The sequence below is a fragment of the Lepisosteus platostomus genome, unplaced genomic scaffold (assembly GCF_059453375.1).
Source record: "Lepisosteus platostomus isolate fLepPlt1 unplaced genomic scaffold, fLepPlt1.hap1 Scaffold_46_H1, whole genome shotgun sequence".
Classification (NCBI taxonomy): Eukaryota; Metazoa; Chordata; class Actinopteri; order Semionotiformes; family Lepisosteidae; genus Lepisosteus; species Lepisosteus platostomus.
In genome coordinates, this window is record NW_028291666.1 from 604,044 (window position 1) to 629,328 (window position 25,285).

Sequence of the window (25,285 nt, forward strand, 5' to 3'; positions counted from 1 at the left end):
GGACATCGCACAATCTCTTTTGAACAGGGACAAACGATTTCTTATGGGGCGCAGTAAGTACAGACGTTTAAAAAGCTCCACTCATGCCAATGATGCAGCATGAAGAAGCGCAACCTAAAGTTTGCATTCCTAGCACTGTTGCAACCTAGCACTGTTGCATTCCCCGCATCAGTAGCTAAGAGAATATAATTTACGACTCTTGTTAATGCAGTTTCAGAAACCAGACTGAAATTTCTCAAGTATATTATTTGAATCCATTTGATGTTGGGCAACAACTATTCTTTCAAGACTTTTAGATTGAAATGGGACCTTTGAGACAGGCCTGTAGTTGTTAAGAACTTGTGGATCCAAATTTGACTTCTTAAGGAGCGGTCTAAGAACCACTACCTTAAATTGATCATGTACGACGCCTGACGCAAGCGATGCATTCATCATACTAATTATAGGTCCTGCCAGTCCTTCGAGGGAATCTTTGACTAGCTGAGTGGGGATGGGATCTAGCACACAGGTGGTTTACTTTGTCTTACGTCTGTGTTCATGAGTCCACCATAAGAAGAAATCTGAACAGGAGTGGTGATCATGCGAGGTCACCATGGAGGAAACCACTGCTCTCCCCAACAAAAAAACCACCACTGCCCCTCTCAAGTTTGCTAAAGACCACATGGATGTTCCACAGCAACTCCTGGAACAATGTTCTGTGGACAGACGTGACAAAAGTTGAACTTGTTGGTAAATGTGCACAGCGTTATGTTTGGAGATAACAAAACACTGCATACCAACTCCAAAACCTCATCCCACCTGGGAAGCATGGCGGAGGCTGTACGGCTTGCAATCATCGAGGGACCGATGAATTCCGAGATGTATCAGGAAATTCTACAGCAGAATGTCAGGGTGTCTGCCTGTGATCTAAAACTCAAAAGACGCTGGGTCTTGCAACATGACAAAAACAAAGGAGTACATCAACAACAGAGTGGCTGAAACAGAAGAAATTCCGTATGTTGGGATGGCCAAGTAAGAGTCCTGACACACACGCTTTCACTCATATGAGCTACACGGCTACCAAGATGATCTCAGGTGCGCCGAGCTTGTACGGAACATATTGAACTGATCGACGGCGAATTGTCTCTCAGACAGGCTTTTCACCTCTAAGCTCCCTGACTGACAGTGATCAGCTAGGTAGTAAAACAGTCAGCTGCTTCTAAGCCTTAAACAGCTGCATCTCGGCGCTTCCACGGAGAGATGATTTGAAAGCCGAACATCGCCCATTGGGAACACCTTACTATCACTAGTTTAAGAGACTCTTAAGGTTTTGCAGAGGTGCCTGTCTAATAGCATGCGCTTTGCAAGCTATAGGTGTTTAGGCTGAGGCAGAATGCCTGTTAACAAAATGTTTTTCTAAAGGGGCCTCGCACTCTTTTCCAAGCAATGGTCACCATCCCCACCGAGTGTCACAATGTAGTCATGTCCTAGGACATCACCTGTTAGTCTCCATTTGTCTGCCACCAACACTTTAGGTTACGGGGTCACAACCGCACCCCGGAGACCAGAGGAGCCGTTGGCGTTCTGGCGGCGCAGATTGGGCTGAAGGTGGGGCGCTTGAATCTCGCTGTTGGAGGCCGTCTGAAACTGACCCAAGCCTTTCCCTTGAATTAAATGTAAATAAGAAATGAACCCCAGATGCACATGGAATCAATCACGTGTTTCCTTTGAGCCGTTTCAGAGACTGCTCCAGAGTTTACCTTGCACAGATGCGCAAAGATTCATGATGGGGGTGCACGCTTCCAGGCGTCTTACAACTGTAGGGACTGATTAGAGACAATTCGTAGCTTGTGCTCATTTCCCTCTATTCCCCGTGTTGCAGTGGTAGGATGACTTAAATTCCTGCTTCGACACGTAACGGGATTATAATCAAGTGCAGGAGCTGAGGGCTTTAGTTTTGTTTCGTTTTCCATGGCGTTCGTAAGCGCGCAAATCAAAGGCAATTCCTGCGTCTAACACGAATGTAAATGCTTTTGAAAGTGCAGTGTGGTGCAGCTTGTAAAATCCTTGTCCACATTTTTGGTTCGTTGATGTTTTTTCTGTCTGCCAAAGTTGCATTTTGACATCCGGACTGGGGGACTTTATCATTTGAACGTGAAGCCAGCCTTAAACCCTCTGAGGCGTGTCTGTCTGCCGGCACGAATCTTGTGAAAGGTATTTTTTTTAACGGAGAGCAACTTTAAAAAGGTTTCCGCAGCCACCTCGCAGTCCGTGTTTGATTATAGGAGGAATGCGGCGGCGGGGAGCTCGCATTTGTCGTGCTCGAGTGGTTAAGGCGATGGGCTCGAAATGCGTTGGGGTTTCCCCGCGCAGGTTCGAAACCTGCCGACTCCGGCGTCTGCCGAACGTCACCTTGTGCCTGCGCGGCAGAGGCGGAGTGCCGCTTCTCCTTTCCTGGTACTATAAAAACGCTAAATCGCTTGGCCCCGCTGCCATGGAAAGCAATTCTTCAGATAACCACACATTTTGCGTTCGCACCTCTGGTGCTCTACTTATGCCTTTGAAAACCTAATGAATAAAGCTGTAAGAACCGACACGATGTGTAGGTGCTCTTAAAGCACGCAGTAAAGAACTGTTAACAGCAAGGGTTTCAGTGGGTTAACTGAGGAGAAGGCGTGATCGCTATTTGTTGACTTTTTATTTGGTGTTAGAAACACTCTTACTGTGCATGACGTGCAACAAATGTAGCCACAGAAATTGCATCACGCTTTCATGTATGCTATTGCAGACACCAACGTTGCCTAGATAGAAAACCGAAATAGCCGTGGGTTTGCTTGCTGGTCTGAAGGATCTCTCTTCAAATCTCTATCATTTGTCAATGGAAGTAAAAGGCGCTGCAATCTGATACGTTCAGAATCAAACCCGCAGCTGTTGTTCGACTTTATTTCTTGACTAATTACAACTGAGTGTCGCATGAGCAGTTACATAAACTTGTCTGGTATATTTGAACACAAATGCCGTTCTTCAATTAAAACTAACAGTACATTGTCAGGGACATTCAGTTCTATACAAACAAGAGACAGACAAGAGAATATTTCTACCGTTCATGTGGACTACGTGTTGACTTACTGATCGGAATAATTGAAAGGTTCGGGCTCATAGCCGATGCAGTGCGTGCTAATTAGAACAGCAACGCTGAGCTCTCAGCACCGTACTGAGCCCAGGTGTTTTTCTAAAGCTGTCAGGTGCAGTTCATTTACATGAAGGAAATCTCTTACTGGGTACGATTACAATGCAGTAAGTAGCACAGACTACTTAGGGAGTAGCCCGATGCGTTTAAAAACGACCCGAGCCAGGCAGGAGTCGAACCTGCAATCTCCTGATCCGTAGTCAGACGCGTTATCCATTGCGCCACTGGCCCTGGTGTGACACTGCAGGACTGTAACCCAGTGAGATCAGCACTGCAACTAGTAAAATATTACCCCCGGTCCATTCTTTTCCAAAAGTGAGAAACACCTGTTTTCTACATTTTGTCTGTGTTAAAACCATATCTCTTTAAACCAAACCAAGAGTTTGTCTTTTGCTCTGATATTCTGATTCATTTCGATTTCAAAGAAAAAAAAAACTACCTTCCAAAGCATCATAAAATTGTCCCTTCTTCCAGACTCTACTTCTCTCTTGTAGTAGTACAGCAGACCTTTCCAGGTGAGCAGATCACAGAGTCCGAAATGAGCTTCCTCCATCAAGCAAAGTACCTGAACATGACTCTGTCATCATAAAAGCGCCCCTGTAATAAAGAAATTCAATCTGAAATCAAGAGGGCAGTTGCCTACTGAAATACAAGAAGTCATCAATTTTAACCTAGCAACACATTAAAGGCTGCATCTATACAAGTACGATTCTAGAAATGCTCACCAGATTACGTTTTAAGAAGGAACTGCGCCTCAGGTTCCGCCGAGATCTTAACTTGGATGGTAGGATTCAGAGTCCGGAGTGCGGACTGATGGCGCACGGAGGGTCCACATACTGTGGATCCCTCAGTTTTCTTCCGCGTGTTTAAACCGCCAGCGTTTTTTTTATATTTTTTATATTTGAACACAGATGCCGTTCTTCAATTAAAACTAACAGTACATTGTCAGGGACATTCAGTTCTATAAAAACATGAGACAGACAAGAGAATATTTCTACCTTTCATGTGGACTACGTGTTGACTTACTGATCGGAATAATTGAAAAGTTCGGGTCATAGCCGATGCAGTGCGTGCTAATAAGAACAACAGCAACGCTGAGCTCTCAGCACCGTACTGAGCCCAGGTGTTTTTCTAAAGCTGTCAGGTGCAGTTCATTTACAGTACGCCCCCTGTCTCAACGGTAGGACGGAGTCAAATACTGCCTCGACACGCAACAGCATTATAATAAACCGCAGGACTTGAGGGCTGTTCTCTTTGAATGTTCCAAGTCATTCGTAAGAGCGTAGGTCAAGGGCCATTCGGGCATCTCCTGTAACTCGAGTAAAAATGCTATTCAAAGTGCAGTGACTGAAATCGTCATCCACATGTCTCCGTTGTTGATTTCTTTCTGTCTAAGAAAGTTCTATTTTCATGTCCGAACGGGGAGACTTTATCATTCCAACTTGAAGCCACCCTTAAGTACTCTGAGGTGTGTGTCTGCTTACACGTATGGCGTAAAAGGTTTCTTAAACGGAGAGCGAACTTGAAAAAAGTTGCCGCCGCCGCCTTGCACTCCTTGTTCGATTGTAGCAAGAAGCCAACAGCTGGCGTACTTACTGTAATCGTGGCCGAGTGGTTAAGGCAACACACTTAAAATCTGTTTGGGTCTCCCTGCGCAGGTTCAAATCCTTTGCATTTGCTCTCGTGCGTGCATGAAAAAGGACCAGCGCTGTTTTGTTTTCGCTGGGACCTTTAACACTCTAAATCGCCTATACCCGCAGCCTGTGAAATCGATTCTTCAGCACCCACGAGTGACGCTTTGCAGCTGGACGCAGATAACGATGCTTTTCTGCAACGAGCTTTCCAGCTGAATTTTCTCGGCAGCTCCGTACTGAACCTGTTCTCCATTGCAACATAGCGGAGGCTCGTCACGTCTATAGCAAGGCTGTGTAGGACCGCATACGCCACAGTGACTTGTACACAGACCACATGAAAGGCAAGCAAAATACACTTTTAAAATTCCAAAGACTCACAAGGTCAGAGGAACAGCGATGACCTGAACAGATCTGTTACAGAAGTCTAGGTTGACCTTTTTAGAGCTGTAATTGCATTTTTGTTTAATAGAAGATCAAATCTACTCGCATGTACCAGCACCTTACAGTTTATTGATGTTTATTCTATTTAAGTAATAAGATTGCTAACGATGTTGGACTTTAGCCGGTGTTTTTTAGAACAAATTGCTTACTCTTCTGTAAGGAATATGCAGTACGTGCCTTTGTTAGTCATTGCTCACCATACCTGTAACTTTCTTATCTAACTCACTTCCTCAAATGGTGAAGGTCCACAAACATAAATGAAAAAAACCCAAATCCAAGTGTCTGTAAAAGCGCGGTGCTCCGCTGGCGCTGTTCCCTAGTGGCTTAAAGTGCCTGCCTAGTAAGCAGGCGATCCCTGGTCTGAATACCAGCGGTGCCTCTCTCCGTGTCTTGTTGTGCCGAATGTCTCATTTCAGACAAACATGTACAGCTTGGTTCAGTTTAATGCAAGAATTCATTTCCTTTCTGGAATAACTTGTTTTTGAAGAAATCCATACAGCTTGTGAAAGATGAAATCCATTTCTTGGTTGTCAGTGGAAAAAGATTGCCGGCTGCAAGAAGCGCAAGTGATTGTTTTCTTTGACCATAAACCTGCAAATGTAGGGCGCACAAAAGACTGTCAGACTCTGTGGTGCTGAAAAGTTGGTGGTTCAAGCCCCTCCAGTATGCGTGTCTCAGTTTTTCCAATGTAAACATCATCACCATCGCTAAAGAAGATGGCACAGAAGACTCCACAGCCGAAACGTTGTGCTTCTTTTCTTCTCTTTTCAGCATGGAGTAAACCTTTGCTTTATCCTTTGCAGCCTACGCATGCTGACACAGCTACCTTTCTCTTAACGCGCCTCAATCATTATTCACCAAAACCATCAGCAGAATGTGTCGCCTTTGTGGTGATGTCACTCCTCTGCTTCACAAATGTCCTTAGTGACGGGCCATTTCTTTCTGCCATTTTTCCGGAGCAGTTATTGATTGCTCCATCATTTCCCTCTTACTTTCCATCACTAGATTGAAAAGAAAAACAGAAACAGGCTGACAGGACGACAATCAAATTGCAAAAACTCATCAAAGCACTCGATAGAGTATTTGAATCCACAAGTAGCTACGAGCAACTTTGTCCTGGCTTGCATGAAAGTCGGAAAATGTCAAAAAGAAAAAGATGGTGGCTTTTTCATATTCGTTCTTTTATTTTTAGTTCGTTGCTTCTTCTGTCCATTGTCCTCCTGCCTGGCTCTTGACCTGTGACTGTTTGAACGCACACAGTAGACTTTCATGCAGGGGATTTGTCCTGAGCCTCTGTGAAAGACCCACCCACCCCCATAAATAACTGCTCTAGAAACACATGAATGCAAAACTAAACCACAGCTTAAAGAGGAGCTTGTCATGACCGCCAGGCAGTTAAGACCAACTCTTAAGCAATCTAAACAGCACCAGCAGCGGGTGATTATTAACAAACGCCGCCGCACGAGTTAACCCACCTGCACACACTCCACCGTGCGGTACGCAGTGCTATTTTTACCATCTTTACCTGCTTCCCGCTGGTATTGAGTCTACTCCTTGAGAGCTCTACCTGGCGTTTTTTCCATTACCTCGTTTATTCTGGATATTGGACTCCCCTTCTGCCTTTTTGACTTTGGACCTCGCCTCTCACCTTGGACTGTTTGCCACCAGTGTTCTCCCTGGATTACGACTTACCTTACGCCTCTTGACCATGAAACAAAGCAAAGCAGAGCAAAACAAAATGAACAAACGAAAACCCTCACGTCCCGCACTTGCATATAACGCCGTTATGTGCCCAAGCGGTATTGTACGTCATCCTAGCACTGCACCCCGGGGCGTACGGTATATGGGAACGAGCACACGCCACGAATCATCTCGAATCACTCCCTACAGCTGTAAGGCACCTTGAAGCGTGCACCCCCAACATTCTTCTTTGCGCATCTGTGTAAGGTAAACTCTTGAGGAAACTCTGAACCAGCTCTAAGGAAACTAATCCGATTAGACGTTACTTTGACTCATCCTTTAAGGGACCCTTGTTAATTGGAGAAATCAATGATTTCGAATGAATTCTGTATGCGTTAAAAGACAGCTATACACAGAAAACATGCAGGACACTTCTCATGATGTTTCCCAAGCCGAAACACAGTGCGTTTTTCCAAGCCATCTGACAAAGCCCGCCCACTGAAAACTGCAGCAAATCGTGTAAAGACGTTCAACTTTGTAACTACTGCACACACAGGAAGCAGAATAAATTCCTCTTTTCAAACTGTCAAAGGTTTGCTTTGCGAACACTGCAGGACATCGCACAATCTCTTTTGAACGGGGACAAACGATTTCTTATGGGGCACAGTAAGTACAGATGTTTAAAAAGCTCCACTCATGCCGACGATGCAGCATGAAGAAGCGCAACCAAACGTTTGCATTCCTAGCAAATTCCTTTTATTTTTTGATAAATAAAGACAGTCTTGTTTAACAAACAACACACAACATTTTACATTGTCAATTCAATTCAAATCAATGTATTTCTATATAGCGCCTTTCACAACAAGGTTGTCCCAAGGCACTTAACAATGCAAGTTGTTAAGAGCCTTGTGTCTAATATGCCGCCTAGGTTACGTGCTGTCTCTTTGAGGCAAATGTTTAAATCCTCTGAGTTAAGTGCTGAAGTTATAGTAGTCCTATCAGTATTGTTGCCTCCGATCAACAGATCCTCATTTTTCTCAGAGTTGAGTAACAAAAAGTTTTCACACATCCAAGTATTTCCTTCCTTAATGCATTTAACTAAACTGATAATAGAAGAGTTGTCGTTTGGTGTAAACAAAATGTTTATTTGAGTGTCATCAGCATATGAATGAAAGTTCATATTATTTTTTCATATTATCCTACCTAGCAGCAGCATGTAGAGAGAGAGAGCAATATTGGTCCCAGCACTGATCTTCTGGTACCCCAAATTGAACTGGTGACATTGATGAAGCAGTACAATTATTAGATATTTGAACATAATGAAAACGATGAGTTAAATGTGAAGTAAACCACTGAAGGACGGTTCCAGATAAGCCAACCTCAAACTCAAGCCTGTGTAACAAAACAGAGAGGTCAACCGTGTCAAAGGCAGCTCTAAGATCTAGAAGCACAAGCACTGTTGCATTCCCCGCATCAGTAGCTAAGAGAATATCATTTACGACTCTTGTTAATGCAGTTTCAGAAACCAGACTGAAATTTCTCAAGTATATTATTTGAATCCAGATACGATTGACGTTGGGCAACAACTATTCTCCCAAGACTTTTAGATTGAAATGGGACCTTTGAGACAGGCCTGTAGTTGTTAAGAACTTGTGGATCCAAATTTGACTTCTTAAGGAGCGGTCTAACAACCGCTACCTTAAATTGATCAGGTACAACGCCTGACGCAAGCGATGCATTCATCATACTAATTATAGGTCCTGCCAGTCCTTCGAGGGAATCTTTGACTAGCTGAGTGGGGATGGGATCTAGCGAACAGGTGGTTGACTTTGTCTTATGTCTGTGTTTATGAGTCCACCATAAGAAGAAATCTGAACAGGAGAACATTGAAGTGCTGTGCCGTGATCTGAAGCAGGCCGTTCAGTGCAAGACATCCCAAAAATATACATGAACTGAAACAGTTTTTCATAGAGGAATAGGCCAAAATACCTCCTAACCGCTGCTCAGGTCTGACCAGCCGCTACAGAAAGTGGGGGTTGAGGTTTTTGTCATAAAGGAGGTTCCACTAGCTCCTTAATATAAGGGTTCACGTACTTTTTCCATCAATGACCTTGATTGTTTAAACCATTTGGTCAATAAAGAAACAGCAATGTCAAATGTTGGGCGTGTGTTGTTTGTTAAATCAGACTCTCTTTATTAATTATTATGACTTAGATAAAGATAAGATCACATGTTAGGAGCCATTCATGCAGAAATCCACATCATTCCAAAGGGCTGTTTACAAAAGTTTTTCTCCCAACTGTATGTGAGAGAAAAGCAGAGACGCTCACTGAGTAAGGTGGGGTTGCAGCTTCACAAATCACAAGGACATTTGTACACTCAAAAAGGGACAGGAGCACCCCAGATGGGACTCGAACCCACAATCCCTGGCTTAGGAGGCCAGTGCCTTATCCATTAGGCCACTGGGGCACACTGGGTTGGGTCAATCACGCTGATGAAGAGCCAGTTTTTTTTTTCCTTTGCTTTTTCAAAGGGATCCCCAAAATTAGGAAAGTTAGGCAGCAGAAGGTTTACTGTGACCTGAGAAGGACCGGCATCCAATCACGGTGGTACACACACACACGCTCTCACTCATCTGAGCTACACGGCTACCAAGATGATCTCAGGTGCGCCGAGCTGGTACGGAACATATTGAACTGATTGACGGCGAATTGTCTCTCAGACAGGCTTTTCACCTCTGAGCTCCCTGACTGACAGTAATCAGCTAGGTAGTGAAACAGTCAGCTGCTTCTAAGCCTTAAACAGCTGCATCTCGGCGCTTCCACAGAGAGATGATTTGAAAGCCAAACATCGCCCATTGGGAACACCTTACTATCACTAGTTTAAGAGACTCTTAAGGTCTTGCAGAGGTGCCTGTCTAATAGCATGCGCTTTGCAAGCTATAGGTGTTTAGGCTGAGGCAGAATGCCTGTTAACAAAATGTTTTTCTAAAGGGGCCTCGCACTCTTTTCCAAGCAATGGTCACCATCCCCACCGAGTGTCACAATGTAGTCATGTCCTAGGACATCACCTGTTAGTCTCCATTTGTCTGCCACCAACACTTTAGGTTACGGGGTCACAACCGCACCCCGGAGACCAGAGGAGCCGTTGGCGTTCTGGCGGCGCAGATTGGGCTGAAGGTGGGGCGCTTGAATCTCGCTGTTGGAGGCCGTCTGAAACTGACCCAAGCCTTTCCCTTGAATTAAATGTAAATAAGAAATGAACCCCAGATGCACATGGAATCAATCACGTGTTTCCTTTGAGCAGTTTCAGAGACTGCTCCAGAGTTTACCTTGCACAGATGCGCAAAGATTAATGATGGGGGTGCACGCTTCCAGGCGTCTTACTACTGTAGGGAGTGATTGAGACAATTCGTAGCTTGTGCTCATTTCCCTCTATTCCCCGTGTTACAGTGGTAGGATGACGTAAATTCCTGCTTCGACACGTAACGGGATTATAATCAAGTGGAGGAGCCGAGGGCTTTAGTTTTGTTTCGTTTTCCATGGCGTTCGTAAGCGCGCAAAACAAAACAAGAAAACAATCCAACTACTCCAACTACAGGCTGATCAAGGTATCTCCCCTGCCAGGTAAGCCGAGAGCCGCAGGCGATGAGCCCGGAGCTGAACGGGCCCCACTGGCTCGTTTGTAAGGCCAGGTGCATTGCCAACCACGACCGGCAGGGCAGAGGCCTTGAAGGCGGCCTGGGCTCCTGCAGCTGTCCAGCCACGCACTCTGGTTTCTCTTCATCTCGTACAAATCTTTTGCCTTTTACTAAAGATTTCCAAGTAAAGGAGCATGAATGAGTTCCATACAATTTTTGTGCTTCCCTGCCTTCGGGTGGGGCGCAGCTGGGCTGGTCAAAGAGAGAAAACAAAACCGCTCACAATCGCTCTTATTACGGCGACTGTGGCCATCTGCTCTGCGAGTCCTCGGTCTCCGCCTGTCTGATTGGCGCTCTTTCCTCTGGGAGGCGGGAAGTGTCCGGCCGCAAATATGAAGCGTTACAGCAACGACATGCCATGAGACGATTGATAACGATTTCCATAGGATCCCCGCGGTTGCCTGGCAACCGTCAGCTTTGTGCAGTGGCAGTATCGTAGCCTGTGAGGTTTAGCCGAGGCACGATTATTGCTAGTTGAAAACTTTTCTCGTCAGAGCGTGACATAGTCTTGCAGGCATCGTGCTGTCTAACTGCAATACTATACCGCTGGAGGAAACAGCCCGGGTTCAATGAGCCTTGGAATGTGACTAGGAAAGTGAAGCCTTTTGAAAGAGGTAATGTCGACGCTTTTTTAACAGAGCACCAAAAAAACGTCTTTTTTGAAGGACTGGGCAGTGAGCATTGTTGGTTCAGTGGTAGAATTCTCGCTTCCCATGCGGGAAGCTCTGGTTCGATTCCCAGCCAAAGCAGTGGCTTTTGCAGCGAGTGGCTCCATCACTTGCATCCCCTTGCAACTCGCAACTGAAAACCCACTGAAGCAAAACAGGTGTTAGCCAGGTCAGTACCCGGATGAGGGTGAGCTACAGGGAAAAACAAAGTTTCCAGCTGGAAGCGGTGTTAATGGTGCCGGTGGGGGGGCGCTCACCCTGAGGTCTGTGCGGGTCCCAATCCCCCAGCATAGTGACGGAGACGCTGTGTTGTAAAAGGGCGCTGTCTCTTGGATGAGATGTAAAACCGAGGTCACAGCGCTCTGTGGTCATTAAAAATGACCACCAAAACCTTTGACAAAAGCTCTTGGTAATTGATGGTCTTCAATAATGCTTCTCCTTTAGGTACATTTTAAATCAGCTGAAAAATGCTGTGAAATGGGGGGTCACTTCACGCCAGTGTAGGATTTGGGTTACAAGAACTATAAAACTGCACGAGAAAGCCCGTACACTGAATTACACGGCTTTCAATTCAAAGGAGGGCAAAAGAAATTCCCTGAGTTCGATTTTTTGCAGCACAGAGAGGATTGCTGTCGTGAGGCTGGTTAGCTCAGTTGGTTAGAGCTAATAACACCAAGGTTGTGGGTTCGAGTCCTGTACGGGCCAGGTCCTTTTCTCCTCTCTTACAAAAGCTGTTAGGTTCCTTTCCGTGGTGAGATGGGTTGTCATGCAATGCTGCTACATAGTGCCGACAGACAATTAAATGACAAAAATGAAGAGAGTTAAAGCAGCTGGAAAGGTTTTCTTACAACTTTTGAGCTGACACAGTTTTGGAAAATGTTTTCTTCACGCTGCACTGTACCACATAGGCAGCCAAGAGTCTCCAAAACAAAACAGAATTGACAGTCATATAATGTCCATTAACCCCGGTTTTAAACACAGCATCATGTCTGCCATCATAAGAATATGAGTCCAAAATTTTAGAATATAGTCAGAATGTCTTCTAACCTTACCTGTGGTGTCTTTAATCCCTATTGCTCAATGCATGGTGTACGTACTGCATACATGTGTCTTGAGAATGAGGAATGGGCCCCTAAGACATTTACCTGTTTCACAAATGATCGTATTTTACTAGAGATTCTGTTTGGGATTCAGATGTGCATTCGGACAGCAATTCCTTTCAAGAAATGATACGTTCTGGATGAGGTCAAAGGTGCTGGAACACTGTATTTAGGATGTGTTTGCAGTGATTGTGTCTCCTGCTTCAACGCAGTGATATATAGATGTGCTCCTGTAATTTATTGGTACATGCCCAGGGCAGTAAGTAGTCTGAGGATTTATTTCCAGACGGCATAGAGCAGTGAAACAGTGAAGTAGTGCAGCACACTGGATCATTATATTATTAGAATCTATTCTACCTAAATTATTACATTATACACAACTTGAGCTCTCAGCACCGTACTGAGCCCAGGTGTTTTTCTAAAGCTGTCAGGTGCAGTTCATTTACATGAAGGAAATCTCTTACTGGGTACGATTACAATGCAGTAAGTAGCACAGGCTACTTAGGGAGTAGGCTGATGTGTTTAAAAACAACCAGCGCCAGGCAGGAGTCAAACCTCCAAACTCCTAATCCATAGTCAGACACATTATCCATTGCACCACTGGCCCTGGTGTAACACTGCAGGACTGTAACCCAGTGAGCTTAGCACTGCAACTAGTAAAATATTACCCCCGGTCCATTCTTTTCCAAAAGTGAGAAACACCTGTTTTCTACATTTTGTCTGTTTTAAAACCATATCTCTTTAAACCAAACCAAGAGTTTGTCTTTTGCACTGATATTCTGATTCATTTCGATTTCAAAGAAAAAAAAAACATTACCTTCCAAAGCATCATAAAATTGTCCCTTCCTCCAGACTCTACTTCTCTCTTGTAGTAGTACAGCAGACCTTTCCAGGTGAGCAGATCACAGAGTCCGAAATGAGCTTCCTCCATCAAGCAAAGTACCTGAACATGACTCTGTCATCATAAAAGCGCCCCTGTAATAAAGAAATTAAATCCGAAATCAAGAGGGCAGTTGCCTACTGAAGTTCAAGAAGTCATAAATTTTAACCTAGCAACACATTAAAGGCTGCATCTATACAAGTACGATTCTAGAAATGCTCACCAGATTACGTTTTAAGAAAGAACTGCGCCTCCGGTTCCGCCGAGATCTTAACTCGGATGGCAGGATTCAGAGTCTGGAGTGTGGAATGATGGCGCATGGAGGGTCCACATACTGTGGATCCCTCAGTGATCTTCCGCGTGTTCAAACCGCCAGCGTGTGACTCCCCTGTCCCCCTGACCTCATTGCTCTGCTCTCGCCTCTCTGCAGCTGAGCCCGACTCATGGTAAAGTGGAAAAAAATATGCCCTCAACGTGAGATTTACTCTGGAGTGAGGATAGTTGTTACCTTCTTATCGTTAAAACGGATGTATGTGATGTGGCGACTAGTTTCTTCTCCATTAGCAGGCTTAAGGTTAAAGAAAAAAACATTGCTGACTTCTTTTTTTTTTGCCAGCCGTGAGCGCTGATTAGCGAGGTTTGTATTTCATGTTTTGCAAGTTGCATCCATTTTAAGAAAAACAAGTCGTTCAAGACAGGAAATGAATACTTGCATTTAATTAAGTCTAGACGTATGCGGTTGTCCATACTGACCAGTTCTGTTCGAGAACACAGAACAAAAAAAGGCACCGCTGGGATTCGGACCCAGGATTTTCTGTTTACTAGACAGGCGCTTTAACCAACTAAGCCACGGCACCCCAGGAGTGCTGTCCTTTTGCAGCCACTTGGACACACCACTCAGACACATCTGCATTCGGTGTGTGCTCCGCCTGCTCGCTGAGCAAGTTGCCACCTTTACATACAATAGCAACATCGACACCAAGAGAAAGGATGACAAATGGCTTTTATCTGGAACTTTTCATGTCCAAGGAGCTCAATGTGCTTTCTGTGTACAACAGGGCCACTGAACTCCACACTGGCCACTGAACCACAGCAGTGGCTTGCTGGCTTGACATCTCCCAAGGAAAATGTTGAAATCGCATGTGGAACAGGAAAATGACCCTCGAGTATGAGGGAAAAAAAAGAAAAAGATCAACTGGAGTGCGCCAACCCATGTCAGGACAGCCCAGTTTCGTTGATGAGTTGGCCGAGTGGTTAAGGCGATGGACTGCTAATCCGTTGTGCTCCACACACATGGGGTTGAATCCCATCCTTGTCGCTCTCCATGTCTGACACGTGTGCCTGTGCGCCTTTGGCCCTCCTGTTGTTTGCTCCGGTACTAGAGCCGTACATTTCCTAGCGGTGGCTGAACATGGTATAGTAGGCTAATGTCAGTATCGAGCAGTGACAGTAACAGTATTTACGTGCCGCTGCTCCCAAGTGGCTCTGGTTTGAGACTGTGTTTTCACTTACTTGCAACGCAAACGGAGAAAGCGATTTTTGACAGTCTCTCGAGAGACTGCGCTAGGTGTTTAGGGATAGACTTTGTCAGTTCCCCCTGGGATGATGGCCTCTCAATTAGTTTGTGATTCCTCTAGACGTTTATACACTAGAAGCCTGCTTCATGGCTTAAATCCAAGCTAAGGAAACGAGTTAGAGGTCTGATGCAGAACTGCGAATTCAATGAACGGGAACACTACAGTACATTGCACTGTGTGTGTTAGGAAAGCTGCCCCCTTCTGTCCCTTGTCGACCGAACAGAGGACTGTAAAGGATACCGCCAAGAAACTTTAGGATGCTGGTTGGAATCCAGCTCCAAAGAAGCCCCTTTGGGTGTTATGTCATCAAAAAGTAAGAACAGCGAATCTCCCTTTAATCAAAAGCGCAACAGAACTGTTTTCCGTGGAGGAGGTTTCAGACCCGTAGACCTGTTTTATTCGTAGGGCAGGGCGCATTCCCAAACGCGAATCTCATGTTTTAGAAATGCTTTGGGCGGCGTGAAGTGAAAATAAGAAATGGGCTCCAGATGCACATGGAAGCAATCAAGTGTTTCATCCGAGCTGTTTCAAAGACTGCTCAAGAGCTTTCCTTTCACAGAGGCGCAACGATTAATGATGGGGGTGCACCCTTCAATGCGCCTTATGACTCTAGGGCGTGATTGAGACGTACGTAGCGTGTGCTCATTTCCCTCTATTCCCCGTGTTGCAGTGGTAGGATGACGTAAATTCCTGCTTCGACACGTAACGGCATTATAATCAAGTGTAGGAGCTGAGGGCTTTAGTTTTGTTTCGTTTTCCATGGCGTTCGTAAGCGCGCAAATCAAAGGCAATTCCTGCGTCTAACAGGAATGTAAATGCTTTGGAAAGTGCAGTGTGATGCAGCTTGTAAAATCCTTGTCCACATTTGTGGTTTGTTGATGTTTTTTCTGTCTGCCAAAGTTGCATTTTGACATCCGGACGGGGAGACTTTATCATTTGAACGTGAAGCCAGCCTTAAACCCTCTGAGGCGTGTCTGTCTGCCGGCATGTATCTTGCGAAAGGTATTTTGTTTTTAACGGAGAGCGACTTTAAAAAAGTTTCCGCAGCCACCTCGCACTCCGTGTTAGATTATAGGAGGAATGCGGTGGCGGTGAGCTCGCTGTAGTCGTGGTCGAGTAGTTAAGGCGATGGACTTGAAATCCTATGGGGACTCCCCGCTCAGGTTCGAATCCTGCCGACTACGGCGTCTGCCACATGTCGCCTTGTGCCTGTGCGGCAAAGGCGAAGTGCTGCTTCTCCTTTCCTGGTACTATAAAAATGCTACATTGCTTGGTCCTGCTTCCATGGAAAGCAGTTCTTCAGGTAATTCTACTCTCTTACCAAAGCTGTTAGGTGCCTTTCCGTGATGAGATGGGTTGTCATGCAACGCTGCCACATAGTGCCGACAGACAAGAGTGTTGCGGGAGAAGAGAAAAGTGTTTGAAGTTTTAAGAGTGTCTTAGGTGGAGCCAAAATCAAGTGTCACAAATGCAAGTGGTTGGATTTCCAATGTTTAATATGGTAAAAATAAGCGGAAGTTATCTGCCGGTCCGGCACAGTCTGCCATGCTTTTGTCATATACTGTAAAGTGGTGTCGAACTGGGTGTCGAACTGGAGCCTCACCATTTGCATATGTGAGGCTCCAGTTATACATCGAGTGTCACATTAAATGACAATAATGAAGAGAGTTAAAGCAGCTGGAGAGGTTTTCTTACAACTTTTGAGCTGACACAGTTTTGGAAAATGTTTCCTTCACGCTGGCTGCACTGAACAACACAGGCAGCCAAGAGTCTCCAAAACAAAACAGAATGGACAGTTAGGAGAAAATTCCCACTCGTCCTGAAGTTCCCAAAATCCAGCACTGAGCGTAAACAAAGTGTCTAAGTAGCGTGGGAATGCTAACCCTAAACCTAGCTGGAGTTTGAGCAATCCAGCACTGAGCGTAAAAAGATGAGTCAAAGTAACGTCTAATCGGATTAGTTTCCTTAGAGCTGGTTCAGAGTTTGCTCAAGAGTTTACCTTTCACAGATGCGCAAAGAAGAATGTTGGGGGTGCACGCTTCAAGGTGCCTTACAGCTGTAGGGAGTGATTCGAGACGATTCGTGGCGTGTGCTCGTTCCCATATACCGTACGCCCCGGGCTGCAGTGCTAGGATGACATACAATACCGCTTGGGCACGTAATGGCCTTATATGCAAGTGTGGGACGTGAGGGTTTTCGTTTGTTCGTTTTGTTTTGCTCTGCTTTGCTTTGTTTTGCTTTCCATCGCGTTGGTAAGAGCATAAATAAAAAGGCGATTCCTGCGTCTACCACTAATGTAAGAGCTATTTCAAGTGCGACGTGGTGCGGCTTTTCAAATGCTTGTGGGCATTTCTCTGTTGTTGATTCTTTTTTTGTGTGTAACAAAGTGGCATTTTCATGTCCGGACGGGGAGACTTTATCATTCCGACATGAAGCCACCCTTAAGTCCTCTGAGGCGTGTCTGTCTGCAAGGCTTGTATTTTGGAAATGTTTTTTTGAAACGGAGAACGACTTTGAAATAGGCTTCCGCCGGCGCCTCTTGATCCAGGTAAGATTGTAGCAAGAACGCAGGGGCGGTGAGGCTTGGTGTAGTCGTGGCCGAGTGGTTAAGGCGATGGACTAGAAATCCATTGGGGTCTCCCCGTGCAGGTTCGAATCCTGCCGACTACGTTGTCCGCCTCCAGTCGGTGTGTTTCGGCGCAAGCAAAGAAGCGCGCCTCTTTGCTGTTCCTGGTGGTTTTAAAACGCCCAATCGCTTGTACCCGCTGCCTTGGAAATAAGTTCTTCAGCGTCCGTGAATGGCATTTTGCAGCTGGAAGCGGATGTCGACGCGGTTTGCACAGAGCACCAAAAAAGCGTCTTTTTTTGAAGGCCCAGGCACTGAGCATTGGTGGTTCAGTGGTAGAATTCTCGCCTGCCACGCGGGAGGCTCGGGTTCGATTCCCGGCCAATGCAGTGGCTTTTGCAGCAAGCGGCTCCATCACTTGCATCCCCTTGCAACTCGCAACTGAAAACCCACTGAAGCTAAGCAGGTGTGAGCCAGGTCAGTACCCGGATGAGGGTGAGCTACAGGGAAAAACAAAGCTTCCAGCTGGAAGCGGTGTTAATGGTGCCGGCGGGGGGGCGCTCACCCTGAGGTCTGTGCGGGTCCCAATGCCCCAGTATAGTGACGGAGATGCTGTGTTGTAAAAGGGCGCTGACTTTTGGATGAGATGTAAAACCGAGGTCACAGCGCTCTGTGGTCATTCAAAATGACCACCAAAACCTTTGACAAAAGCTCTTGGTAATTGATGGTCTTCAATAATGCTTCTCCTTTAGGTACATTTTAAATCAGCTGAAAAATGCTGTGAAATGGGGGGGCACTTCAGGCCAATGCAGGATTTGGGTTACAAGAACCATGAAACTGCACGAGAAAGCCCGTATACTGAATTACACGGCTTTCTATTTAAAGGAGGGCAAAAGAAATTCCCTGAGTTTGATTTTTTGCAGCACAGAGAGGTGTATTGTCGTGAGGCCGGTTAGCTCAGTTGGTTAGAGCGTGGTGCTAATAACGCCAAGGTCACGGGTTCAAGCCCCGTACGGGCCAGAAGATTATCAACTCATCTTCATTTGCAGATTTAGAGGCAGCTTCGATATTCGTTTTACAGACTGGTTTTTTTTTTTTAATATGGGTCACACACATGCCACAGCAACAAAACATCTCTAGAGATGAGGCTATAGATCACCTTTCCATCCTGCAGGTTTTCCTCCCAAAGCCTACGGCACCAACGGCGACCCCTGCTGGCCGGGAGAGCAAAAGCTTACAGCACCTGGTATTCCCAGGCGGACTCCCATCCAAGTACTAACCAGGCCCGACCCTGCTTAGCTTCCGAGATCAGACGAGATCAGGCTTGTTCAGGGTGGTGTGGCCGTAAGCGAAAGCCCCGGCGCCTGACTCGCTACTTGAAGCTGTGTGTGGCGGGGGCTCCGTGCCCCCCGAGCGGGACTGAAGGATCGTTCGTGTGCAACTCTTTGGAAAGGAGCTGCTTTCCAAATCGCATTGCGTGCCTGGATGTTGGCGAATGCGCTCCCTTGTGTTGGCTCGTCCCGCACTGGAGGAGGACAAACAATCTGCACGGAGGAGCACCAGGCAAGTCTTCACCAGACAAAAACCTCCAGTGCACAGCACTCTGGAAACATTTCGGGGCTTTCGCGTGTTTATTTCAGCACGTAAAGCGCACCGGTCCAACACGTCGGCCGGGCGCGCGGCGCCTCCGCCCTCTTGTGGCCTTGCGCCGTCAGAGCAAGAGGCTCCTTCTCGCTGCCCTTCCGCTGTGTTGCAGGGCCCCGAGAGGGAACCCGGAGCGCGCACTTTGTGGGGGGCGGGGGACCGCGTTCGCGCTCTTCCCCCGGTCTCTTGCGCGAGTACTAAATCTCACGGACAGGGGGGCCTCGTCATTGATTGTTACAGGTGAGACGGGGATTAGGAGGAGACCCCGACTGATGGGTAAAGGGGAGCACTAACACCAGAGGGACACCCCCGGCGTCTCTTTTTGAGAGACACCCTGGGGTTTCCTAATGACCAAGGAGGGTCGGGACCTCGGTTTGACGCCTCCCCCGAAGGACGGCGCCTGTTTGTGCAGCAGAGTGTCGCCATCAGGAGGCTGGGGCGTAAGAGAGCCACACAGCCCGCAGGGTGAACGCTCCCTACTGGTCCCAGTCACACCTCTTGCAGGAGCAGCAGCAACCGGAGCTTTTCCGGGGTGGAATCTCCCATCCGGGTGCCGGCCAGGCTCACACCTGCTGGGCTGCCCCGGGGGTGAGCCCAGTCGAGAGTCGCAGGGCCAGATCTAGTCACCGGGGAGAAACGATACAAGTGAAGGATTGCTCGGCTCTTGGCACTTGAAAAGACCGACAAATGTCTCGTTCCCGCCGGAGCTGAATGTACCCGCATGTGTGGTGTCGTCTTCTTCCCCCGCCCCGCTGTGTTTGCTGTATTGTCTCTGAAGCCGCCCCCCCCGAGACGAGACGGGCTGTTCCTGTGCCCCAATTAACACTTTACAGGTGCCATTCCCCGGCATTGTGGCCATTGTCGGTGCTCACACGCGATAAGATAAGGCGGAGGAGAGCAGGGCATGCCCAGCGGCAGACATTCAAGGAGGGGGCAGTGCGAGGTGAGGTGAGGTGCGACACGCCGGAGCCCCGACGCAGCTAATGCGGAGCACTTGTTGGACTGGCATCGAAAGGACGTGTGCGCACGGAGCGAGCCTTCCCTGCGGCTCGCTCCGTACCCTAAAGGTACCAAAAGTCCACTAGTATAAGCATTAAGTCACTGTCACTGTCACCCCTGTTACAATGTGATTGCTACATATCTTCATTTCTTTGGTTTTTATCCAGTGTGTTGAAGTATTTCACAACACTACCTGTAGCCCGTCTGGAAATAAATCCTCATTCTGATTATTGACCTGGGCATGTACCAATAAATCACTGAGCATATATATATATCACTGTGTTGAAGCTAGAGACCTTTATGTAATATTATGATGCTAAAATGTCATTTTCACATATATTAATGTAATAAATGATTGCTTATGCTTTATAAACAAATCTAATTAAAATAAAAGCTTACGTTTTGTATTTATCTTGTACCATAGAACATGATTTTCTTTGTATTTCAAGCCCATAAAGTGTCCAAATGACACACTACATGATATAAGGAAGATTATCACATGCATATCGGTATTATCTTTCTTATGAAAATGCATTCCTTTCATTACCTTTTACTTTTTAAAATGAACTCAAATTGTGTATAATGTAATAATTTAAGTAGAATAGATTCTAATAATATAATGAACCAGTGTGTTGCACTACTTCACTGCTTCACTGCTCTATGCCGTCTGGAAATAAATCCTCAGACTGCTTACTGCCCTGGGCTTGTACCAATAAATTACAGGAGCACATCTATATATCACTGCGTTGAAGCAGGAGACACACAATCACTGCAAACACATCCTAAATACAGTGTTCCAGCACCTTTGACCCCATCCAGAACGTATCATTTCTTGAAAGGGATTGCTGTCCGAATGCACATCTGAATCCCAAACAGAATCTCTAGTAAAATACGATCATTTGTGAAACAGGTAAATGACCGTCTCAGGGGCCCATTCCTCATTCTCAAGACACATCTATGCAGTACGTACACCATGCATTGAGCAATAGGGATTAAAGACACCACAGGTAAGGTTAGAAGTCATTCTGACTATATTCTAAAATACTGGACTCATATTCTTATGATGGCAGTCACTTATGATAGTGACAGAGACGCTGTGTTGCAAAAGGGCGCTGTCTTTAGGATGAAATGTAAAACAGAGGTCACAGCGAGCTGAAAAACACGTTTTGAAAAGTGTGCTTTTCCTGCCCCAGAAGTTAAATGGGGGTGACCAAAGTTGCCCAAACGTGTTTATTTCTGCTGAAAAACCCGTTTTGACAACTTCTGCACAGTGGGGTTAAGGGCTGACTCAGTGGGCTCTAATGAGCCAGGCAGTTACATTGGGATTCCAAGGTTTGAAAAAACACGTTTATTTCGAGCTGAAAAACAAGTTTTGAAAAGTGTGCTTTTCCTGCCCCAGAAGTTAATTGGGGGTGCCCAAACAAGTTTATTTCTCTGTCACTATACTGGGGCATTGGGACCCGCACAGACCTCAGGGTGAATGCCCCCCCGCCGGCACCATTAACACCGCTTCCAGCTGGAAGCTTTGTTTTTCCCTGTAGCTCACCCTTATCCGGGTACTGACCTGGCTCACACCTGCTTAGCTTCAGTGGGTTTTCAGTTGCGAGTTCCAAGGGGATGCAAGTGATGGAGCCGCTCGCTGCAAAAGCCGCTGTATTGGCCGGGAATCGAACCCGAGCCTCCCGCGTGGCAGGCGAGAATTCTACCACTGAACCACCAATGCTCAGTGCCTGGGCCTTCAAAAAAGACGCTTTTTTGGTGCTCTGTGCAAAACGCGTCGACATCTGCAAAATGCCATTCGCGGACACTGAAGAACTTATTTCCAAGGCAGCGGGTACAAGCGATTGGGCGTTTTAAAACCACCAGGAACAGCAAAGAGGCGCGCTTCTTTGCTTCTGCCGAAACACACCGACTGAAGGCGGACAACGTAGTCGGCAGGATTGGAACCTGTGCTGGGAGACCCCAATGGATTTCTGGTCCATCGCCTTAACCACTCAGCCACGACTACAGCAAGCCCCACCGCCGCTGCGTTCTTGCTACAATCTTACCTGGATCGCGAGGCGCCGGCGGAAGCCTATTTCAAAGTCGTTCTCCCTTTCAAAAAAACATTTCCAAAATACAAGCCTTGCAGACAGACACGCCTCAGAGGACTTAAGGGTGGCTTCATGTCGGAATGATAAAGTCTCCCCGTCCGGACATGAAAATGCCACTTTGTTACACACAAAAAAAGAATCAACAACAGAGAAATGCCCACAAGCATTTGAAAAGCCGCACCACGTCGCACTTGAAATAGCTCTTACATTAGTGGTAGACGCAGGAATCGCCTTTTTATTTACGCTCTTACCAACGCGATGGAAAGCAAAACAAAGCAAAGCAGAGCAAAACAAAACGAACAAACGAAAACCCTCACGTCCCGCACTTGCATATAACGCCGTTACGAGCCCAAGCGGTATTGTACGTCATCCTAGCACTGCACCCCGGGGCGTATGGTATATGGGAACGAGCACACGCCACGAATCGTCTCGAATCACTCCCTACAGCTGTAAGGCACCTTGAAGCGTGCACCCCCAACATTCTTCTTTGCGCATCTGTGAAAGGTAAACTCTTGAGCAAACTCAGAACCAGCTCTAAGGAAACTAATCCGATTAGACGTTACTTTGACTCATCTTTTTACGCTCAGTGCTGGATTGCTCAAACTCCAGCTAGGGTTAGGGTTAGCATTCCCACGCTACTTAGACACTTTGTTTACGCTCAGTGCTGGATTTTGTGAACTTCAGGACGAGTGGGAATTTTCTCCTATCTGTCAATTCTGTATTGTTTTGGAGACTCTTGGCTGCCTATGTTGTACAGTGCAGCGTGAAGGAAACATTTTCCAAAACTGTCAGCTCAAAAGTTGTAAGAAAACCTCTCCAGCTGCTTTAACTCTTCATTTTCGTCATTTAATGTGACACTCGATGTATAACTGGAGCCTCACATATGCAAATGGTGAGGCTCCAGTTCGACACCCAGTTCGACACCACTTTACAGTATATGACAAAAGCATGGCAGACTGTGCCGGACCGGCAGATAACTTCCGCTTATTTTTACCATATTAAACATTGGAAATCCTCCCACTTGCATTTGTGACACTTGATTTTGGCTCCACCTAAGACACTCTTAAATCTTCAAACACTTTTCTCTTCTCCTGCAACACTCTTGTCTGTCGGCACTATGTGGCAGCGTTGCATGACAACCCCTCTCACCACGGAAAGGAACCTAACAGCTTCGGTAAGAGAGGAGAAAAGGACCTGGCCCGTACGAGGCTCAAACCCATGACCTTGGCGTTATTAGCACCACGCTCTAACCAACTGAGCTAACCAGCCTCATAACAGTGCTCCTCTCTGTGCTGCAAGAAATCGAACTCAGGGAATTTCTTTTGTCCTCCTTTGAATAGAAAGCCGTGTAATTCAGTGTACGGGCTTTCTCGCGCAATTTCATGGTTCTTGTAACCCAAATCCTACACTGGCCTGAAGTGCCCCCCCATTTCACAGCATTTTTCAGCTGATTTAAAATGTACCTAAAGGAGAAGCATTATTGAAGACCATCAATTACCAAGAGCTTTTGTCAAAGGTTTTGGTGGTCATTTTGAATGACCACAGAGCGCTGTGACCTCGGTTTTACATCTCATCCAAAAGACAGCGCCCTTTTACAACACAGCATCTCCGTCACTATACTGGGGCATTGGGACCCACACAGACCTCGGGGTGAGCGCCCCCCCGCCGGCACCATTAACACCGCTTCCAGCTGGAAGGTTTGTTTTTCCCTGTAGCTCACCCTCATCCGGGTACTGACCTGGCTCACACCTGCTTAGCTTCAGTGGGTTTTCAGTTGCGAGTTGCAAGGGGATGCAAGTGATGGAGACGCTCGCTGCAAAAGCCACTGCATTGGCCGGGAATCGAACCCGAGCCTCCCGCGTGGCAGGCGAGAATTCTACCACTGAACCACCAATGCTCAGTGCCTGGGCCTTCAAAAAAGACGCTTTTTTGGTGCTCTGTGCAAAACGCGTCGACATCTGCTTCCAGCTGCAAAATGCCATTCGCGGACGCTGAAGAACTTATTTCCAAGGCAGCGGGTACAAGCGATTGGGCGTTTTAAAACCACCAGGAACACCAAACAGGCGCGCTTCTTTGCTTGCGCCGAAACACAAAGACAGGAGGTGGACAACGTAGTCGGCAGGATTCGAACCTCTTTCTGTCTATTATATACTAAATATTCTCGTCTGTCTCTTGTTTGTATAGAACTGAATGTCCCTGACAATGTACTGTTAGTTTTAATTGAAGAACGGCATTTGTGTTCAAATATATCAGACAAGTTTACGTAACTGCTCATGCGACACTCAGTTGTAATTAGTCAAGAAATAAAGTCGAACAACAGCTGCGGGTTTGATTCTGAACGTATCAGATTGCAGCACCTTTTACTTCAATTGACAAATGATAGAGATTCGAAGAGAGATCCTTCAGACCAGCAAGCAAACCCACGGCTATTTCGGTTTTATATCTAGGCAACGTTGGTGTCTGCAATAGCATACATGAAAGCGTGATGCAATTTCTGTGGCTACATTTGTTGCACATCATGCACAGTAAGAGTGTTTCTAACACCAAATAAAAAGTCAACAATTAGCGATCACGCCTTCTCCTCAGTTAACCCACTGAAACCCTTGCTGTTAACAGTTCTTTAATGCGTGCTTTACGAGCACCTACATATTGTGTCGGTTCTTTCAGTTTTATTCTTTACGTTTTCAAAGGCATAAGTAGAACACCAGAGGTGCGAACGCAAGATGTGTGGTTATCTGAAGAACTCATTTCCATGGCAGCGGGGCCAAGCAATTCAGCGTTTTTATAGTAGCAGGAAAGGAGAAGCAGCACTTCGCCTTTGCCGCGCAGGCACAAGGAGACGTGCGGCAGATGCCGTAGTCGGCAGGATTCGAACCTGCGCAGGGAGTCCCCAATGGATTTAGAGTCCATCGCCTTAACCACTCGGCCACGACTACAGCGAGTTCGCCATCGCCGCATTCCTCCTTTAATCTAACACGGCGTGCGACGTGGCTGCGGAAACCTTTTCAAAGTCGCTCTCCGTTAAAAAAAATAAATACCTTTGACAAAATACGTGCCGGCAGACAGACACGCCTCAGAGGGTTTAAGGCTGGCTTCACGTTCAAATGATAAAGTCTCCCCGTCCGGATGTCAAA

General features: G+C 46.5%; 9 non-coding genes and 1 pseudogene across 9 annotated transcripts; 5 read left to right on the plus strand and 5 right to left on the minus strand.

Annotated features, from left to right (window-relative positions):
* Positions 1–3,327: 3,327 nt before the first annotated feature.
* trnar-acg (transfer RNA arginine (anticodon ACG)) lies at positions 3,328–3,400 on the minus strand. The gene has a single exon. It is a non-coding gene; the product is annotated as a tRNA-Arg (tRNA).
* A 5,920-nt stretch (positions 3,401–9,320) lies between these two features.
* On the minus strand, positions 9,321–9,393 carry trnar-ccu (transfer RNA arginine (anticodon CCU)). Its single transcript has one exon. It is a non-coding gene; the product is annotated as a tRNA-Arg (tRNA).
* A 1,297-nt stretch (positions 9,394–10,690) lies between these two features.
* LOC148633708 (U5 spliceosomal RNA) lies at positions 10,691–10,807 on the plus strand. Its single transcript, XR_015933921.1, has one exon. It is a non-coding gene; the product is annotated as a U5 spliceosomal RNA (small nuclear RNA).
* A 230-nt stretch (positions 10,808–11,037) lies between these two features.
* Positions 11,038–11,117, plus strand: LOC148633709 (U4 spliceosomal RNA; annotated as a pseudogene).
* A 6,320-nt stretch (positions 11,118–17,437) lies between these two features.
* trnas-aga (transfer RNA serine (anticodon AGA)) lies at positions 17,438–17,519 on the plus strand. Its single transcript has one exon. It is a non-coding gene; the product is annotated as a tRNA-Ser (tRNA).
* Positions 17,520–17,733: 214 nt separating this feature from the next.
* trnag-gcc (transfer RNA glycine (anticodon GCC)) lies at positions 17,734–17,804 on the plus strand. Its single transcript has one exon. It is a non-coding gene; the product is annotated as a tRNA-Gly (tRNA).
* Positions 17,805–18,361: 557 nt separating this feature from the next.
* On the plus strand, positions 18,362–18,435 carry trnai-aau (transfer RNA isoleucine (anticodon AAU)). Its single transcript has one exon. It is a non-coding gene; the product is annotated as a tRNA-Ile (tRNA).
* Positions 18,436–18,646: 211 nt separating this feature from the next.
* LOC148633713 (5S ribosomal RNA) lies at positions 18,647–18,765 on the minus strand. Its single transcript, XR_015933902.1, has one exon. It is a non-coding gene; the product is annotated as a 5S ribosomal RNA (ribosomal RNA).
* A 2,945-nt stretch (positions 18,766–21,710) lies between these two features.
* trnag-gcc (transfer RNA glycine (anticodon GCC)) lies at positions 21,711–21,781 on the minus strand. Its single transcript has one exon. It is a non-coding gene; the product is annotated as a tRNA-Gly (tRNA).
* A 2,196-nt stretch (positions 21,782–23,977) lies between these two features.
* Positions 23,978–24,048, minus strand: trnag-gcc (transfer RNA glycine (anticodon GCC)). The gene has a single exon. It is a non-coding gene; the product is annotated as a tRNA-Gly (tRNA).
* Positions 24,049–25,285: the final 1,237 nt, after the last annotated feature.